Below are 21350 nucleotides of genomic sequence, written 5' to 3'. Positions count from 1 at the left end.
GAAAAAGTCAATATGTATTTCCAAGTGTTACTGGTTGACTATTCCTTAAATAATTTGTACTGTTGTTTTTTAACAACAAGTAGAGGTTTTTTAATTGTAGGATGGTTGATTTACAGTGTTGTGTTAGTTGCATGCATACAGCAAAGAGATTCAGTTATACATATATATGAATGGATAAAGAAGATGTGGTACACGCACACACACACACACACACACACACACACTGGAATATTACTCAGCCATAAAAAAGAATGAAATAATGCTATTTGCAACAACATGGATGGACCTAGAGATTATCATACTAACTTCAGTAAGTCAGACAAAGACAAATACCATATGATATCACTTATATGTGGAATCTAAAATATGACACAAATGAACTTACAAAACAGAAATAGACTCACAGGCATAGAAAACAAACCAATGGTTAACAAGTAGAGTTTTATTAGAGTCTGTTTTCTTCTTCCCTTAACCTTGCCCATGAGTTTGGCAGGGGTGATCTCAGAAAAATGGGTGTTACTAGAATGAGACCGTTTCTGTAAAATCCAGATGGACCTTTCTAAGGGAAGACAGGGACCCCTCCATTGCTGTCAGCCATCAATCAAGAATAAGCTCCTCCCCTGGCCTGGCCCTGGGCATCCTCCAGACTGCTTCTGCTTCACAAAGACTGGGGTATAGCCTTGCTTACTAGAAGGCACTGATTGTTCAACAACAAACACAGCCCAAGACAAAATATAACTTCTATAGGTACTTTCAGGATTTTAATCTGGGAACTCACAAATGAACGAAGGAGAGTCAAACATCTTAAGTGGGAAAGAAGAATAATACTACATGAATAATACAAATATCTTCATTACCATAGTGCTTATTCCCTGATATAATTCGTGTCATCCTTTTGTTCCACTCCTTGGGCCCAAACTGAGGGAAGTCTTTTAACACTGGATGCAGCAAACATTTTTTTCCCTCAACTCTGGGAATCCAGGATCCTCTCTTACATATCAGTTTTACAGTGAGATGTTGGAATCCACATATGACTTTTGAAAATGATACCTAAATCACAGTCCACACTCTTCCTTCGGTTTCTTTATCTTCCCCTCCAGTAAACAACCTAGTGCTTTCATTAACGATTTTGCTTCTGTGTCTTCTTGTAGAAGTTTAAAAGTGTATTGTATAAAAGCAATGAATGCTCATTGTGAGATTTCGAAAATAAGCGAAAGAACACACACACAAAGAATAAAAATAAACCATTATTCAGTTCCCAAGTTATAGCCACTGTTAACATTTTGATCTGCAAGTTGACCTATATGGAATTGCTGATAATTGACTGTTTTGGACCTGGTCAATCAGCACATTCATTTGGTTAAACCTAAATTTTCTGTGTCTTTTTAAAGATTACTTTATATGTGTATTTGTGCTTTTAAGATTGTGGACAGCTTGTCCAGACAACATTATATCTAGGTGGGTTTTTTTATCTTAATATAATATAGAGTACATTTTGCCATGTGACTGTTCTTTAAAAATATAATTTTTAAATGAGAGTTTCTTTTAAGGAGCTCCTTCATCTATTTTTTTGCTTCATAGATTGGGGGTCCTGGGCTTCAGGAGGGGTGTTATTCAGCAGCATGTGTTAACCGTTTACCAACCAAAGGCGTTGCTTAAGCCAGCATAAAAAAACTCTATTAGCTCAGGACATTTGAGCATTTTCTGAAAGGTATTTAACAAGAAAAACTCCAGGGAAACTGATTAAATACGTTATTTACGCCACCAACAGTATTATATTTCCTGAGAACAGCTGTGCAATAGGAATTGACAAAATTATAATTCGTCATATCAAAATTGACCTTTCCAAATATTTGAGAGGTTGGAATTTTAGCTAAATCCATTTTGAAGAGTTTGTTCGATTTTCAAGCATGTATCTAAGAATGTCATGGTTGCATTTTAAAATGTATTCGAAAATATGTATTTCTAAATATTATCATTGAATATTTTTTCTATCCCAGCTCAGTTAGTTTTTGTTTTGCAACATAGCATGCAGTATTTCTTTTTCAGAAAAATAAATTTATTTTTCGTGATGTCATGGAGTCTTTGAATTTTGAGAGAAATACTTATCCAAACTCAAGAGCAAATTAATTTTCAAGCTAGGCTAGACTCTGACGAATAGATTTTTTTTTCTGAAGTACAAAAGGATCCTGAGCTGTTTGTGCAATGCAGCATTTACCCTGGTTCCCCTAAGAAAACCTCACCTGGCCAAACAAGATTGGGAAAAGCAAGAGTCAGGATATACCTGCCTTAAGGAAATTCACAATGCATTGCTCAATTTTAACATTTCTGACTAATCCTGTTGTAAAGATAATGATAACATAGTATTTAAGCCGGTATTTCCCAAATTTATTTGAGCACCAGATCTCTTTCTGGAATATTGTGGAGCTCCTAGGACTTGGGGTGAAGTCTAGAAAATACTGTAAACACCTATGAAGAGTCCTTTGATTGCTCGATTTTGTCTCCTCTACACACTGTCATCTTGGTCATTTATTAGAATCCAGACAGTTAAAGTGACTCTCTACTACAATGCCAGCAAGAGTTACTTTTTATAAAGATGATAAAGTGTTGTATCAAAAACTTTGATCTACAGTGTGGCATTTAAATATCAATATTTTTAATAAGCACAAGTATACAGCACTGTGAATGATGATGAGTTCTAATATTAATTTCCATTGTGTTCCTTACACACACACACACACACACACACACACACACACACACACACACACACACACACACACACACACACACACACACACACACACACACACAATGGATGACAGATTGCAGATCAGATGACCACTTGAATGGTCCCCTGGAGGTTCCTTTTGTGTCTGGAACGAATGGCTGTGACAGTCCCTTTTATGTCCCCACACAGTTACTGTTTCATGACAGTATCCCTGAGTACCCTGCTTATCTTGTATCTTCTAGAAGCATTTATAAATCTTCTCAGTCTCTGCCTGCAGTTAAGTTTGTTTATTTTAATCACCTGTATTCCCAAGGAGTCTGGCCTAGCTGCATTTCTCTCTGAGAAGTGCCTGCAGTTAAGAGTTTCCCAGGCAGGACCTCCTTATTTGCTCTGGTCTTCTCTGTGTGTCTACTTTGGTAGCAGCGTGGACCTAAGGGCACATTTGGGGCACACAGTCCTTACCTACAGTCTTGTGAAAGAGATGGACCCATGAATAGATGAGTGGGGATAACTTTTAACTACACGGAGTCTCAGAACCTAACGGTCCAGAGAGGGAGTGTGGTGAGGACAGAAGCTGAGAGAGGCCAGCAGGGCATCAGGTGTGGCAGATCCTGTCTGACTTGAACAGGAGCTCAGCCTTCATCCTGTCGGGGCTTTGTTTTCAAGTTACTTTTCCATTAGAATGTAATATATGGCCATTAAAAAAAAAAATCTTAGAAAACAAGAATGTTAGATTTTAAAAAATCACACACATTCCCATCATTTAAAAGACAGACACATTATCATTTAGCTGTAGTATTTCCTTCCTCTTTTTCACAAGGTGCAGTTATTTTTTTATCATTCCTCTGAGGTAAGTTGATGATTTTAACTTCAGGCTGTGAATGAGAAAACCAAGGCACTGAATCACGTTAACTACCCAGAGTCCAAATTGCTTCTATTGCTGAAGACCCAGCATGGAAATTTCCTGAGTCCTGAAATGAAGAGTAAAAAGTGGGGAAAAAAAAAAGAAAGAAAGAAAAACTTTAGTCTCCAAACAAGCAAATTCTAGGCATAGAGAAAAATATGCCTTTATTATTATTAATTTTAATTTTTTAAAACATATCTGCCTTAGACGTTTTAAACTGAGCTAATATGATTACTAATTCTTCATCATCTAATGAATTCCAAAGTGTAATTGATGAGTTTGGCTGTCTCATTACCAAGGGGAGATCTTGGACTGCAAATTTGTTAGTGGTCCTTTAAGGTGTTTCTCTGATTCCTGTGTTTTTCCATGTAGAGCAACTTACTGAAAGGAGTGTTTACTCATTTTCACTTGATACAACACAAGCCTTTAAAAATCCTTTCTCTGAATAGTAGTTCTTGTTGTTTTCCTGAAATACATTTTTCCAAGGATTATTTCCCTTTTATGACACAACATTGGAACATTGGCTAAAGGTTGTTTCCAGTCTGCCCTTGGTACAAGACCGCCTCTGAGAACCAACAGATAATAAAAGAGATGGTGCTGAGAACAGTTTTTCTTGCCAAAAATCAGATAGACTTATCGATTGATCAATAGATAGACGGAGATAATATCCAATTACAGTGAGGAAAGTGCGAAACAAATCGCTAAATATTTTTGATAAGTAAATAGCATTTTCTACTAAAATAAATGTGATGATCCTAGGACCTATAAGTTACAGTTTTAGGAATATATAATTATAAAAATTAACGTACATGTACAGAGACACAAGGATTGTTATTGCTAAATTGTTTATAATAGAAAAAAGGAAACAATCCTGTTCTCATAGACAGTAAAAGGATTGAATAAATTGTGGCACATCCATGCTGAGGTGGGTTCATCAGCTCTTACAAAGTGTGTGTTAGATCCACTGGGATGGATGAGGAATTTGTGCTGTATTGTTTAGTGAGAAGGGAATATGCATAATAATATAAATGGCAGGATAACAGTAAAGGAAATGGGTGAGTTTGAAAAGTGAAAGCACGTGTAATGATAAACATCAAACTGTAAACATTCAAGGGATTAAATTTGGGAGTGAGAATGGGAGGAAGACGAAATCATTTTTTCCCTTTTATGTAACTAAGTATTGTTTGGTTTATTGAATGAGCTTTATTACTTTATAACTTAGAAAAAAAGAAAAGCGTTTTATTATGTATTGTTATACAGGAATGGTCATTTAATTCTGTTTCTAAGTTGCTAGGCTGCCTAGAATTCAGGCTGACAGAGATTAAGACCTAAGAACAGAAAATGAATGACAGAAGCAGGGTGAACAAAACAGCTTCCTGCCCCTTAGGATTCTTCCCACTCTGTTTCCATAGGTTCTTTAGAATTGTAAATAAGTTAGTCTCCTAAGCTTACTCACAAGTGCATGTATCAACTCATAAATAACTCTATCTCCACTATGAATAAAAAGATAGAAAATAATAGTTTTTCTGGATAAAAGGAAAAGTGAAAGTTTGTAACCCATGGCCCCTCTTCTTCCCACCTCATTTCTACCAGTAATACAGATTAACTACTTTTTGACCACCCTGTCTTACCAGTTTAAGAAATATCATGGTGAATCACATGCAATAAATTACTCTTTCACCCTTTAATTCAGATAATAGGTCCCACATAATATACAGTGGTATGAGTTGCCTTCAAATTAATTGTTATGAAAGGAGCTGTGGTTTTGAAATGTGCTTGTTTGTTTTTTATCCTTATACTGAAAGGTGTTAGTTAGCAAACAGGGATATTTCTCTTCTGTCATCATACATGTTCTACTCAAAGGTCATATTTTATTTTAAATCCACCACTTGGAAGACAAGGACAAAATTCAGAAATGGTAGGACTTGGGCTAAGTGATTCTTTAATTCTTTTCAGCTTCAACATTCTATGATTTTATGATTTTAAAGAAAAATAAAAGCCAAAACTACAGATAAAGCTAGACATAATCTTCTGAAGGCTTCTGTTCACTGTAGAACTGAATATAAAATTGGGGGTGTCTTAGTCTTCTAGGGCTGCTATAACAAAATACCAGATTAAGCTTAAACTGGAAGCTGATGGGCCAAGGTCAAGGTGCCAGCAGCGTTGGTTTCTGGGGAGGGCTCTGTCCTTGGCTTGCAGACAGTGCCTTCTCAGTGTGTCCTCCTGTGGCCTTTTTTCTATGCATGGGGGATGGGGGTAGAGAGAGAGCACGAGAGAGCTTGTTCTCCAGAGCACCGGGTGTCTCCTCTTCTTATAAAGACACAGTCCTATTGGATGAGGGCCCAACCCTACGACCTTGGGGGTTAGGGCTTCAACTTATTATAACTTTGAGGAAGACACAGTTTAGTCCATAACAGGGAGAAAAATAGGCATAGGATACTATAGGATACTAAAGTTGTGTATGTTTCACTTTATGCCAAGTTTCTGCTTTCTGAGTTTTCAGTGCATCTTTTAGTAAAAGCAATAAATTGAAGTGACATTTAACTGCCTTTTCCAGCTAGCAGTCATAATCTTTAAAGTCTGATTTTATAAAGTCATGCGTTATTTCATTAAATTGTTAAAATGTCTTTATGTTTAACATTTTATGCAATATATATATATGCATATATCTTTCTAAAGAGTTACATTTAAAACTATCTTTTAAAAAGTTTTACTTTTAAAATAGCTTTAGTGTTGAAAGAACTGTTTAAACCTCAGTTAGATGTTAAATGTCATCAAGTTTCTGTTATTTAACTGGCACTGTAGAAACACTAATTAGTTGTTAAATACTTTTTTTTTCAGAATTATAAAAAAAATTAAAATATAGAACACAAAATTCACATCTAATTACAGAAAGAACTAACCAACAAGCATTCATATTATTGGTTAAATTCCTTTCAGTCACTTTTCTGTGTCCACAGAGCAAAAAGTGAAATTACAAAATTTGGGTAATACTCTTCACCCTGTTTTGTGTATCTGGCTGAATTTAGCCTCCAACGTTTATCTCAGCAGTACGAGCTTAGGTTTGCTGAAATTGGATTGACAAGCGGTTCTTTTCCATGAATGGGGATAATGTTTCCTTCTCCCATTAAGACTCTGTCAAAATTGAAATGGAGAACAATACTTTTCACTTAATTGTCTGTTGATACTGCCTCGAATTTCTAGAACTCTTGGCCTAATGAGACTTTCTAGGAGTCTCAGTATCCACTCCTGCAGGCCTCAGGCTCAGGGAGTGGTAAGAATTGAAAACTAGCAGGCTGCAGGTCTCAGGCCTGCCCAGTCTCTGTGCAGTAAATGAGGAGATTCATCCCCTCCCGTTAGTGGTTTCTGGGAGAACCAACAAGAGATCTGGGGTAGGCCTTGGCAAGAGACAGTTTGTAGTTTATCTTCCTCAAATCCTGGTTTGCTCTCCTCGTTCTAATTTAAATGTAGATGCCATCCACCACCACCCCAGCACGCCTCCTGTGAAGGTAAGGGACTTAATGATCTGATCTGCTCCACCATCACCAATCCCCTCACCCCAAAATACTGACTCTTGCCCATGTTCCCAACCACTGGCTGAGGTCTTGTCAGCTTATATGATGAACCACCAAGTTGGCTGCCATCTTGGTAACAAGTGTGGAACCTGCCTGGGAGACTTCTGAAACTGTGCTGCCCATCAGCCAGCCTGGCCCACTGGATCTCATTCTGGGTTTGCAGTGTCTCCTTAGACACTTGTCAACTGAAAAAAAAATGCACGACCTAAAAATTGAGGATTACGTTGTATTCAGCAGACATACTTAAGCCTAGGTGACAGCCTCTGAGGGATTGCTCTGAAGAGGTAAGGGAGGAGCCAGGGTACAAAAGAGTCTTTGCAAAATAACTAGGTAGTCGGAACATCAAAAGATTACTGTTAATTAAAGAAAAACAGACATCTCAAGTTAATGAATTTAGCATTTTTCTATGTATAGGGAGATGCAAGAATCTAGACTCATTGAAATCATTCCTTTGATGTGCATCTTAACTATCTAGGGCCAGTGTCTTGCTTTTCTCCATCCTGAATCCCCTCAGGGTGCATAGTCAGGGGACAGCTGCAGCTGCTGACTGACGGCTTGATGGCCACAATATCCTTTGTTTACTGATGTGGCAGGCAACATTGTTTGTCTCCACGCTGCGGTCAGTGGTGATACAACACTCACTGATTGAAAAAAAAAAAAAAAAAAAACCTCCCGAAGTGGATGGTTTTCTTTAGTTCTGGAATGCCGTTCCCATCTGCTGTCTCTTCCCTGCCACAGTGTTGTGCTTTCAGGAATACCCAGGTAGAGCCTATCTTAGAACACTTGGTGTCCACCAGGAACTCTTGGTGTGCTGCTCTGAGCAAGGCCTATTGACCAAAACAGCCAAACAACTTCTCAGAATCCTTGTAGCGACTGATGGACCAAAGGAACCTCTCTACTCATTCAGACCAGGAGTTGTGTTCATTTCATAAGCTGGATGAAGTCAAACAAGAAGGATAGAGAGAGGAGGATCATGGTAAATAGAAAAAGATGAAGCAGCACCAAGTTTTCTCTCGATAATCCCTGCAGAGCTGTGGTTCTACACAGAGCAAGCAAGCATCTGTTTCTTTATCTATAAAATGCGGGTAGCAATAGATAGGGCTGTGATGATGAAATGATTGGGTGTATGTCAAGGGCTTGGAATAGCACCTGGAATATGGAGAGCATTCAGTAAATGTTTGTTGTTGCTATTTTTGTTCCTACTATTATTAAATGGGATTTGAAATGGAAAGGATCTAAGCTAGTTCCTTAACTGGTCAACTTGGAGACAGTTATTTGATCCCTGAGCCGCCTCTGCAAATTGGGAGTAATAACCAGTCTGGCATACAGGAAACAACACTTATTCTCTCAGCCTCTTTCACCTGCTGTGATTTTTGTTTGCCTTCAGTTACAAAGGAATGAATGATTTTATTCGTAAGAACTGTTGCATGTTTTCATTAGTTCTGTCTCTCCCTCTCTAGATGGGGTGGATAAAAATGAGAAGATGGGCTCTGAAGGGAACAAATCAAAATACAAATCTGAATGAGCAAAGATATTTAGTGAATGCTGTTTTTGAATAAGAACTGAATGCAAACCAGACCTAGCATAATATATACATATTTGGAACTATATTTATCCTATTCCCATGAAATAGGCTGTCAGGCTCAACTTTGTCAAAGCACTTGTTGTCAGATAAGGAGGTTAAAAGACTAAAGATACGTTGTGAAATTAAATAGGGGAGTATTCTAGGTCCTCCCTGAGAGTTTGGGGTCTAATTTCAACCAAATACTAGAAGTTAATTAATTAAGCTTGTTTATTTCAAGACTGTGAGCAGGTATAATGCTGTCCAAATTAGAGGGCTGCAGATTCATTTATCAACCACTTAGCTCGCAAAACATTCACATAAATGCTTTGCATCTTCCTAGACATGGGAGAATATGCACATTCAAAATCATTAGAAAGTAGGCAAAATGATTTTTTGAAAAAATTTTAAGGAAATGGGACAGCTCAGATGATGATCATATTAAACGTCCAAAACCACTACCTCATTGAGTGCTTTTCTCAGAGTTCGTGCTCCATAAACACCTGATGATCTGACAGAAAGAAACTACTACGTAAAAGACCTTGTCAAAATAGCCCACCTTTCTCCATATACCTCCTAACTCAGAGTAATATTTCGTTGGCCTATTGAAAGAAGCCTCTCACCTGGCCTTGCATAACTATTATTCTGTCTCTGGCTTTGTTTTCCTCATTATTTGGCTAACTGCATAATTACAACAACGATCTCTAGAATCGCCAATTATATTTTGATTATGAAACCTTTTGAACTATGTTTACTGGAATTTGGAAGAACCTGTCATTTATACTCAGAGATTTGAAGCTTACCCCTAAATGAATGTCATGTGCAATTAATTTGCAATAGAGTGAATGTGAAGCTAGGGTGAAAGCCAGTTCCCTCGCTGGTTCTCAAAATGAATGCTTTGCTGAATCTAATCTAGAGAAACTTAGATAAACTTCAGGGTGTTCAGTCTTATTTATTGTTCTCCAATTCATTTAGCGAATAAGGTCTTTTTATTAGCAGACACGTTAATGACTGAATGGTGTTCGTTTCTTTTGTCATTAATCGTGCCACTTAATTTTTATTATTGAGAGATATGTATTTGCTTATTTTCAGTTATGTGAATCTCAATATGTAGGCATGTTGGGACACTCTTAATTGTAAATTAAGCAAGTATGTTCTGGATATTTATTAATTTTAATGATAAAACCCATATAACAAAGACATTTTGAGCAACTACTAGGTGCAAGACACTTAGTAAGTTACTGTGAAAAGACCGGCACGTGCTTAGTGGAATTCACTGAGCACTTGCCCTTTAACTCGTTAGATTCGATAAGGAATCTATGGTGAAAGATGAATTCTAGGCTCACTGGCATGCCCCGTATGGCAGAAAACGTCTATTTGTTATCTAGAGAGGAGAGACAGAAATCAGTATTAAAGAGGTCTCCATATTGGTTTTTGGCAGACTTCCTTGATTATACTTTCTTTATTTTAGACTTTGATGGATTGCATTTTTTGGCAACAAGGTTGATTTTCCTCGTTTGATGACTTACCCATCACTTCCTCTGGTAGGAACGGGCGTGTTAATACACTGTTGAATATTCTCCTGAAGTTCCCATCGTAGAGATACTATTTCCTAAGGAGATGCTTGTATCTAAAAGGAGCAGGGCAATGAGTGGAAAGAGACAGACAGCCTGGATTCAAGTGACCTCTGCTCACTCACACCCCCAGCCTCAGTTTCCCCACGCATAAAGTGAATGGCTCTCATGAAAGATTGGCTCCAGCCACTTCCTTCCTTAGGACACACTTGTCAGACTGGGGCCCCCAAGGGAGGAGCAATCTGAGAGGCCTGGCTTGAGTCAGGTGCCCGCCTTTTGCCAAAAGGAGGAGAGGGTCCCTTAATTGATAGTTGCAGTGCTGGGGGCAGTAGTAGAGGGAGAGGCTCTGGGCGTGGGGGGATGGGTGGTTCTGAGCCGGTAAAGTGGCTGATGTTCTCTGAGATAGTGCATCTCCAGCTGCGAAGGACCAATGACTTTTTTTTCTTTTCTTTTTTCCCAATCCTTTTTGCAGGTTGATACTTTTTTTAAAACAGACATGTAAAATAAAAATCTATCTTTAAATTATCAATCAAACATTTCTCCATCTCTAGGCTTATCCTATCACACACTCTCAGAGGAGTTCCTTGCATCCTTGCTGAGGAAATCCCCCTGCACCTGCCCCTAGGATCCCTCTACTTCTCACCTCGCAGCCTCTTCTCATCCTCCTGTCATCTGACTTACCCTTCACCTCTCTAGAAACTGCAAGGTCCTCCTTTTAAAAATCCAGTAATGTCTTATCAGGTCTCATCCTCAAGTTCTCCTGTAGCACCTACTCTTCCTTCCGGATGGTTGCTCTGTGCTCAAGGACATCCCTCACAAGAACACACTTCCCTCCTCCTCCTCTCATGGAACTTGGTGCCTTTTTCCTTCTCTGGATCAACCTTCTAAGAGAGATGCTTTTCTAAGATCCTGGCCCAAATGTCTGGCTCTGTACACTTTAAAATGTGAATATCAGTGTCCAAAGAGGGGTTAGGGGATTTTCTTTAAGATTTGATTATATCCCAAGATATTTGCAAACAATGTATTTGATAAGGGACTGAAATCCAAAATATATTTTTAAAACTTATACAACTAAATGTCAAAAAAAGAACCCCAACAACCCGATTAAAAAATGGACAGAAGACCTGCAGAGACAGTTTTCCAAAGAAGATATACAGGTGACCAACAGGCACATGAAAAGATTCTCAACACCACTACTCATAAGGTAAAAGCAAATCGAAACTACAGTGAGATACCACCTCACACCTGTCAGAATGACTGTTATCAAAAAGACAAGAAATAACAAGTGTTGGCGAGGATGTGGAGAAAAGGGAGCCCCTCGTACACTGTTGGTGGGAATGTAAATTGGTGCAACCACTATGGAAAACAGTATGGAGGTTCCTCAGAAAACTAAAAGTAGAACTACCATATGATTCAGCAATTCTACTTCTGGGTTTTTATCTGGAGAAAACAAAAACACTAATTTGAAACGATATATGCACCCCTATGTTCATTGCAGCATTATTTACAATAACCAAGATAGGGCAGCAACTGACGTGTATATTGTTAAAGGAATGGATAAAAAGGTGGTGTTCTGGAATATTACTCAGCCATAAAAAAGAATAAAATCTTGCCATTTGTGACAACATAGGTATACCTAGAGGATACTACGCTAAGTGAAATAAGCCAGAGAGAGTAAAACAAATACTGTATGATTTCATTAATATGCAAAATGTAAAAAACAAATGGACTAAATAAAACAGAAACAGACTTCATAGATACAGAGAACAAACTGGTGGTTGCAAGAGGGGAGAGGGATGGGAGAACAGGTGAAATAAGGGAAGGGGTTTAAGAGGTACAAACTTCCAATTGTAAAATAAGTCAGAATGATGTAATGTACAGCATGGGGAATATGGTCAGTATATTGTAACAACTTTGTATGGTGACAGATGGTCTCTAGATTTATTGCAGTGATCATTTCATAATGTGTACAAATATCAAATCACTGTGTTGTACACCTGGAACGAATCTAATATTGTATGTCAATTATAATTCAATTTATAAAGATTTGATCCTATCTCTGTGTGAGAGTTGAACTAATCATAAGATAGTGGTACGTATATACTTCCAGTAGTGTCTGGGAGAAGACAGTGAACTGGAACTTCTAAGGAATCATTCCTGTGACTTCTCTTTGAAAGTAGACGGCGCTAAGTCATTTACTGAAAAAGGAAGGCACCATCACTGACGTGTAAAATTAAGGAATGAGCAACTTTTTTTTTTTCTCTTCTTCTTACTTTTATGTCCTTTCATTGTGACTGGAGCTTTGGCAGGTATGAGGAGTGGAACTACAGAAAGAGCCTTTCATCCGAAGTCAGTAGATGTGTTTCTTTTGCCAATAACAGGTGCCTTAACTCTCTGACTGCCTGTGTCCTCATCAGTTACGAGAGGCGGTTGGGCACCATGATCTTTGAAGTCACTTTCTAGAAAATTCTGTGATGTTCTTACATTTTTAGAAATCATTGTGTGTAACCTAGTGACTTTCCCTTTTCCAGGGTCCTGGCTTAATGTAAACCCTATTTTCTTGTTCTCTTCTAGCACCTGTTTTCTGATTAGAGACGAAATAAATGACATTCAGAACTTCCACTAAGGTACTGTAAGGTAAGATCTTTTTTTGAGTTGAGTTCTTTGCTTTAAAAAGGGGGCTTATGGCTTGATCTGTGAGCAGAGGTTAATGAAGAATAGCAATTTCTAGGTTGGTGTTTTTCAGTACAATTTATAATTGTTACTGTGTGCATCTTAATGTAAATAAGTCATGCTCAACTTTTTGTGTCTCAGTAAAGGTACTTTTTTTTACTAATTTGTTCATCAGATTCAAAATTACAATGAAGGAATTTGTTGAAATATGAAATACGTTTATTTTATTTCAAAAACGTATTGTATCTTAACTGTAGTAATGTGAGGGTTTTTTAAATAGTGAAAAATGTTTGAATTTTTAGCAAATATAGGACCTTATAGCTTGTCTAATTCATAGCTTAAATATTATCTTTTGATTATTTATATTGCCTTATTTGGAATCCTGTACAAAATCCGATTGTAAGTATAAAGAAAGAGCAACATTGTGAAAAAGCTCAATCCTTTTTAAATGTTATTGTTCATAATACTTTTTGTATTCAGCAGACAGTGCAGATAGCCTACCCAATATACATTCTCCCCTATTCCTTTCTTAAAAATTCCTGAGGTTTTGAAGGACAATAAAACTTCCCAGACTCCTTTGCTGCAGCCACCTGACCCAGTTCTGGCTAATGAGTTCTGAGTGATGGGCCCTGGGGAGGGTTTCCCTTCCTGAATTAATTCCCATACTGACTTAAAAGAGCAGAGCTTCAAGAGGAGAATATTTTTGGAACATTTTCCTTTGTTATTACCCCTTCTTCCTACCTGGAAAGTAGTTCTAAAATTTGTAGCTGCAGGGTCTTAATTTATGAAAGTGACTGAGTGATGACACAGAGAAGTCAGTGTCACTGGAAGAAGAATTTATTACTTGCATTTCCCGAGAGAAGGGGTCACTCCATGAAGGGCCACCTGAGGAAGACCAGGTCTGGTCAAGGGGCAGAAAACAGAAATGAGGAGAAAGTCTAGGTCAGTGTCTTTCTTGGGAGTTTCCTCAGGAAAGGAAAGGCAGGGCGGGGTAAACAGATTAGGATTGGCCAGTTAGAATAATGTCGGTGGGCCCTGGGCTGCAAGGGTGGTCTCTGGTTGCCTGGTACCTGGCAGGGTGTTGATTTAGGCCGGGGAAATATTGACTTGGTGTGTGAGTTAGATAAGAAGGTGGATGGGACTGTAGACTCAGGACTGTTTGGTTTACATGTGAAAGATGTGCTCCAGGTCAAACCCTTTGCTATTTCTAAGAATTGGCTAGTCTTGGGACGGGCAGTTTCTCCCTGGTCAGCAACTTTTAAGATGTCAAAACATCATAAAATACAGAAAATAAAAAACATGGTTAATACAAAGCACAGCCCCATCTTGTAATCACAGGGACAAAAGCCACAACCAGGGATATTGGAGCAGAAAGGTAAAAGGAGCTTGACACCTTGATGACACTCTTAAGCTTTAGTGAAGCTACCATTACATTTCTTGTAGGAGACAAATAAATCCCTTAGACTAGCTTGTTAGGTCTTCTGATACTCGGAGCCAAATGCAGACTTGGCTGTTTCTAGCATTCATATCTGGTCATGACGCTAGACGTATTTCTATACCTTATTTAGTCTTCACAGTAGTGCCATCAGGGTAAGTATTATGATCCCCATTTTACAGTGAGGAAACTGATGCTTTGAGATGTTAACTTTGTCCTATGATAATAAGTATCAAAGGCAAGGTTTGAACTTGGACCTGTCAGGTGCCCTTCCCTGTACTCTGCTACGTCAGTGCTGGTCCTCACATTATGATGCCAGGAGCCTGTACTGTTGTTGTGGCATCATCAGTGCACTAATCCTTTGCATGTTCTTCAATAACACAGAAATTCCGCTAGATTATCCATTTATAAAACTAAGTGAACTGAGGCTATTCCATATTTTTTAAAAAAAAGAAAGAGAAAACTCTGGTTTGGGGGAATCAGGATGAATTGAAATTGCCTATGAAAGCAGGTGAAAGAAATACTAATTCCAAGTTTTTTATTTTGCTATTCGTTCTTTTGAAATAAAAGTTTAGGACTAATGGTCTAAATATGGCCACCAAAACTGAGCTTTTAAGCTACAGTCCTAATATTAAATACTTTCCTTCTAACAGTGTCCATTACTTCACTCAGTAGGCTCAGAAAAAAATGCAGGAAAAAGATAAATTATATAATAAAATTCCTTTCCAAAGAAAGACATGCAAGATATTGAATAAGGTACTGAGCTGAGTCGGGGGAGGAGGTGCTGGGTAATGGAAAAGTCCCTGGGCTGGAAGCTAGGAGATGGGAAATGCAGGTGACAGCCAGCTCTTTGGAGGCTTAAAAAAGCTGTTTCACCTCTCTGGACCTTTGTTCTTTGTTTGTAAATGGAGGGTGTATGATATTCTGATATTCTCTTAATATAAAATAATAACTTACCTTGTTGGATGTCCATTGCTAATGCAGGGAAATGCTGTGTCTACTAAAGTCAACTGTTTTCTTTTTGGCCATTAAACTAAAGAGTTATCCGTGATTTTCCTTTTCCTGTCCTTTATTTCAAATATATCCTGAAATTCTTAATTTCTTTCTGTCTCTTCTGTTACAACCCTGCTCCAAGTCATCATTCTGCCTCGCCGGGACAACTGTGTAAGCTTCCTGGTGGTCTCCTGGCTTCTATTCTTGCCACACCAGAATCCCTTCTGTGTGCAAGACCAGTGTCTGGGGAGCCTAGATCAGAGCTTGTTATTCTCCTGAGACCTGCTCAAAACCCTTCAACTCCTTTCTCTGCATTTAGAGTAGAACCCAAACGCCTGACCGTGTCTTACCTATCTGATACAATCAGGCTTCTACTTGGGCCTTTTCTCCCTGCTTCCTCAACACCAGTGGCCCTGCCTTTCATTCTGTTCCTTTGTGTTCTTGTCTCCCTAGGGCCGTGGCACGGCAGTCCCCTGGCTTGCACGGCTCTGTCCCTGACGTTTCCCATTCAGATCTCAGCTGCAAATCTTCCCTAACCACTCTCTCTAGATGAGCACTATCCCAAGTTTAATTCCTTTTAAAAACTAGAAGTTTTAGGGACTTCCCGGGTGGTCCAGTGGCTGAGACTCCATCCTCCCAATGCAGTGGGCCCGGGTTCGATCCCTGGTCAGGGAACTAGATCCCGCATGCTGCAACGAAGATCCCATGTGCCGCAACTAAGACCCGATGCAGCCAAATATATAAATAAAATAAGTATTAAAAAAAAAAACTTAGAAGTTTTATTTTTAAGGCATATTAAAATACCCGCATATGGAAAAAGTACTTATTTGTATAGCTTAAGGGATTTAGGCAAGACATGAAGAATTCTGACGTGTGTTTATGGTTTGTTGTATGGTCTAAGCTCCTTGAGGGCAGGGCCTCTCTGGTCTCTTTTCCTCACTGCCTGAACCGCAATACCTATAAAGATGCCTGTTCCCTGCAAGAAGCTTAGTAAATATTTATTGAATGAATGAATGTAGAGTCAAAAAATGCCTTAGGTAAAATATCCCAAAAGAAATTAAACAGTGTTTATAGATGCCCCTGATGGGTCTACTGCTCTAGACTGGAAAGAAAGGGAAAAAAAAAAAGAAGAAAAGATGAAAAAACAAATTCTGGGAACAGGGACAGACAACAGTGCACACAGAAAATAGCAGTAAATCCTTGGGAGGGACCACTTTTGGTATTGTCACTAGTGGCATTTCTGATCTATGGTGATGGGTGACAGAGCCCAGTTCTTTGGATCGTACATAGATTTATTAGTTAAGCCTAGCACATAGATGATTGGAAATGTTTGTTGAATGAAGGCCCAAAAGAATGAAATAATAAATTATCGAACTACTAAGAGCAAAGCTGCCTTTTTTTTTTCCAGTGGCCAACATAATATTCCCTTGATGCCAATATTTAGTCCCTGTTAGTAACAGACATTCCAAATACAGTGAGTGTGAAAAATGTTCCATGAAACTCAGTTCAATTACTGTGCTAGGCTTCTCCCTTAGAGAGCTTCGGAGTTAATTCCATCTTCCAAGTCAGTTGTCACAGGGACGATCCAGGATGGCACACCACGCAAATGTATTAAAATGCTGATGGGGAGATGGAAGCTCGAAAAATGTCTTATCTGTCGATTAAATGATGTAGCCTCGTGGTTAGATTACAGTAATTCGGGGGGTTTTTGTTTTCTGCCAGTTGAGATTTGACAGCTGTTTATAAAATATTTACGTTCTGATTTCAGTCACATTGACAGCACTTTTGGATCTTTGGAAGATGATAATTATATGTTAGGAAAATGTTTTAAAAAGTTTGAAGCCGATCTGTTGAGGGGGAAAATCTGTTTTAAAAAATTGTACAAAGGAAGGAAATCCACTTTATAAAAGGATATACTTCTAATAAAATTCAGAAATAATAGACATTTGTGACCTGAAGACACACTGCATGTGATGGGAAGGCGTATCCTTCTCCACTCTGCCTGTTTTGGGTCCCTTAGCTTTTCTTAACTCTGTCTAGCTGGGTATGTGCTTCTGACCTTTTTTCACTTAATTATGCACGTGTGATATTTGTGTGGTAGGTACTTGGGTAAATTAGATAGGATTTGGGGGCATCCATATGGAATGTCGTGAAAAAATTTTCAATACATATACTTTGTATTAAAAGAAGAGAAAATAACGAAACAGAAACGGACTCATTGATGCAGAGAACAGACTTGTGGTTGCCAAGGGCGAGGGGGTGGGGAAGAGATAGATTGGGAGTTTGGGATTAGCCGATGTAAACTATTATATATAGGATGGATAAGCAACTGTATAGCACAGGGAACTATATTCAATATCCTGTGATATACCATAATGGAAAAGAATATGAAAAAGAATGTCTATATATGTATCACTGAATCACTTTGCTGTACAGCAGAAATTAACACAACATTGTAAATCAACTATATTTCAATAAAATAAGTTTTAAAAAAAGAAGAGAAAATAAAAAGTATTGGGAAGAAAACTAAGTATTGAATTTCCAAATAAAATATTTTCAGATGTTTTAATGAAAAGCATAAATTCACAAATAACTTTTTCTTATGAGGTATTATGTTAGAAACATTGACTTGTAATTCCCAATCAGTGGTCTCTCCAGAGTCTTGATAGCTGCTATTTGTGGGTTGCTTTGTAAGAACAAGGAGACGATAAAAAGTTTAAAACCTATTTTATAGACATTCAGAAGGTTCCTGGAATTGAAATTATACCTAGAGAATCTGACAGCTATTACTTTCTTTCACTGACAACTGTAATGTTGAAATTTCTTAGAATAAGGCAAGTGATTCTGGAATCCAACCTAACATTTTAGTATCAAATATTTAAAATTTTTGTAGATAGCATATATTCTTTTGTAGCCATCACCTTGCCCATAGCTTGGCCCCCACTAGATGTGTAGATCAGCTCTAAATGGACAGAAGTGGGCTCAACCCTGTCTAAAGGGACCAGGAGCAGAAGTATAATTGGAGGCCCTGGACCCACCCCTGGCTCTTTCCTGCTCCTCCAGGGCCTCATGTGGACACTCAGCCTGGAAGTCCACCCCACCCCTCCCCACAGTGTCACAGCTGTCCCATGACCACCTGCTGGGTCCTGGTTGCAGGGGAGGATGTATTGTGAAAACAACCACTGTATACCCTACAAATGAGCAGACTTGGGCCTGTGGGCAAGGGATTCTGGGGACCTGAGTATGAAGCCTGGTCTAAAAGGAACCCAGCTCCCCTTGGGCATGTCCCTTGGAAAGGATGAGAGCCAGAGTGGGTCCTCTGATGCAGTGCTTCTCAAATGCAAATGTGTGTACAGTCACCTGTTCAAATACAGATTCTGATTCATAAGGGCGAAGGTGGGCCTGCGCTTTTGCATTTCTGCGGCGCACCCAGCTGCTGCCGTCAGTGACTGCACTCCGAGAAACAAGACTGTAATGCACAAACCAAGGCAGGGGTCCCTGGCCTGGGTCTCCAGGAGGTACTGGACAGAAGTACCAGCTTTAGGTAAAGACAAAGATGGGGGCCTCCGTGGAGAGCTGTTCTCTCCAGGAACCCCCAGCCCGGATCCTGTCCACCTGGTAACTCCTCCCTGCTCTGCACCAGCCCCCCTGGCAACCTGTCCCTCCACTTCCTTCACCCACTCACAGCCCCTGGTCCCTGCGGGGCGGCAGCTCCTTCTCCGGTTGGACACTGACCCTGACGTCCGGCTGGCGGAGTCCACCTCGTCTGTGCTCAGGGCATCTCGGAGAAGCAGCAGGTACCGGGAGGCCCCATTATCCTTGCAGCCCGCGAGACCCGAGGCTCAGCACCGGGCTCGGCTCAGCCACACCTGCCTCTGAGGATTGCGCCCCGTGCCCAAAACCTGCTGGCCACACAGGGGTCTCAGGACGCCAGGGTGACTCTTATACACCAGGGTACTGCTGCCCAACACGTGGAATGCCCCACAATTAGGTTTAAGAAGGCACTGTAAGTGAAGGTAGTAAATCTAATAGTTCTCTAGTAAGAGTTTAATACATGACACGGAAATAGATGAAAAAGCAAATTCGTTTTCAGAAATGACCCAAGTGAAAGCAATCCATTTTTTAAAAAAATACTTAAATTCTCAGTGGAACATTTGAACTAAAAGGAAAAGAGGGCTTCCCTCGTGGCGCAGTGGTTAAGAATCCGCCTGCCAATGCAGGAAACACGGGTTTGAGCCCTGGTCCGGGAAGATCCCACATGCTGCGGAGCAACTGGGCCCGTGTACCACAGCTACTGAGCCTGCGCTCTAGAGCCCACGAGCCACAGCTACTGAAGCCTGCGCGCCTAGAGCCCATGCTCTGCAATAAGAGAAGCCACTGCAATGAGAAGCCCACACACCACAATGAAAAGTAGCCCCCGCGTAGCAGTGAAGACCCAATGCGGCCAAAAATAAAAATAAATAAAACACATAAATTTATAAAAAAATAAAATAAAAATAAAAAAATAAAAGGAAAAGAAAATCCAAATCAGGAACAAAATAAAGCAGAAAGTCACAGATCGTATTTTTAAATAAAAGGAGCATTTTTTCTGCTATACACAAAAGAAATAAAATGCAAAAAAAATCAAAATAAGTTGATCAAATGATCAAAATATATCACAGAGTAGCATTTAAGACAGAGAACAAAAAAAACACAAAAATAGTATCAGAATATGGACATAAAAATAAAATAAATCTTAGGGGATAACTAAAAATTATAACGAGAGTAGCTGTAGAAAACTAGGAGTGATAGGTAAAGTAATAGAGATGATTTATTCCATAAAAATCCAAATTTGGAGTTCGTAGATGATACTTTTTAACTAAAAGAAGGTTTTAGACACAGTTCCATAACATGGATAAATTAAATTACATTCTAAGAGAAATGAGGAAGCTCGTAGGCTTACACTGAAGATCATAGAAAAGAATGTGAAAATGAGAGGCACAATCTTCACAGCAAACAACATGCAGCATGCATGCAGGTATAAGAAGAAATAAATCCAAAGCACATATAAGAATGCCTTGAAAAAAAAAAAGATCTCATAATGTGATAAAAGGCAAAAGCTGTGGAAGTGCTATATTTACATTCCAGCATATTATAGGGGGAAAAAAGAAAAATTCAATTTACACAGTTCCTTATTATTCTGAGATTGCAAATTCTGTCCAGTTTCCTTTCAGCAAAATGCTTATTCAATTCTTGCTGTATGTTCCTGAGATGAAATTTCAGATGATCTGTGCTAATGCTTTAATACACAGCTTCTGTCTTGAAGAGCTTGCAGTCTGGTTTTGATGACAAGGTACACACATTTTTTAGTAAGTGTTAAAATATAAGACCAGATTTAAATAATGTGACCAAGTTGTTTAAATACCAAACAGATTATGACCCCGTAGTTGTCATGGATTGTATCTTTAGCATGTTTATATTCTTGATACTTTTCGCAGTGATAAACATATATAACTTTTGGAAAATGTTTATGATGTGTTGATGACATGCCAAGGTAGAATAAAAGATAACATTTTTATATGGCTTCAAGGGCACGGAGACCGCTCTATAAGAAGAGGGTGACATATTATGAGGTTTCAGGAAAAGTAGGGTTTATATGGGCAAAAAAAAAAAACCAACCCAGTAGGCATTGCAAAGGATCACAGGTTTAGGGTAGAATGTTACAGCCTCAGGGTTTGGCTTCTGTGGATGAGGGGTGGTGCTCTAAGAACAAGCCAAAGTGGGTAAGACCAAAAGGAGAATAATTATATTTCTAAAGGAGCTTGGATTTTATTTTGAAAATGACAGAACACACTGAAAGAGTAGGAGCAGGGGAATAACATGAGGAAAATTAACTGGGCAACACTCTGTGGAAATAGATTGAAA

The 21350-nt window shown here is 38.9% G+C and overlaps 1 protein-coding gene across 8 annotated transcripts in view; it reads left to right on the top strand.

Moving 5' to 3' along the window:
• CHRM3 (cholinergic receptor muscarinic 3) overlaps positions 1-21350 on the top strand; it is a 532253-nt gene that overhangs the window by 216035 nt on the left and 294868 nt on the right. For 7 of the 8 annotated variants that reach the window (XR_014253554.1, XR_014253555.1, XM_082425549.1 and 4 more), the window contains exon 3: positions 12920-12982. The gene's annotated coding sequence lies outside the window, so the exon portion shown is untranslated. The remainder of the gene's footprint in view (positions 1-12919; positions 12983-21350) is intronic. The other variant, XM_082425548.1, reaches the window with a different exon arrangement.

This window comes from Balaenoptera physalus (genome assembly GCF_965194825.1).
Source record: "Balaenoptera physalus genome assembly, chromosome: 14".
NCBI classification, from domain to species: Eukaryota; Metazoa; Chordata; class Mammalia; order Artiodactyla; family Balaenopteridae; genus Balaenoptera; species Balaenoptera physalus.
The sequence above is the reverse complement of the archived record's forward strand: the minus strand, read 5'-3'. Positions and strand labels throughout refer to the sequence as shown.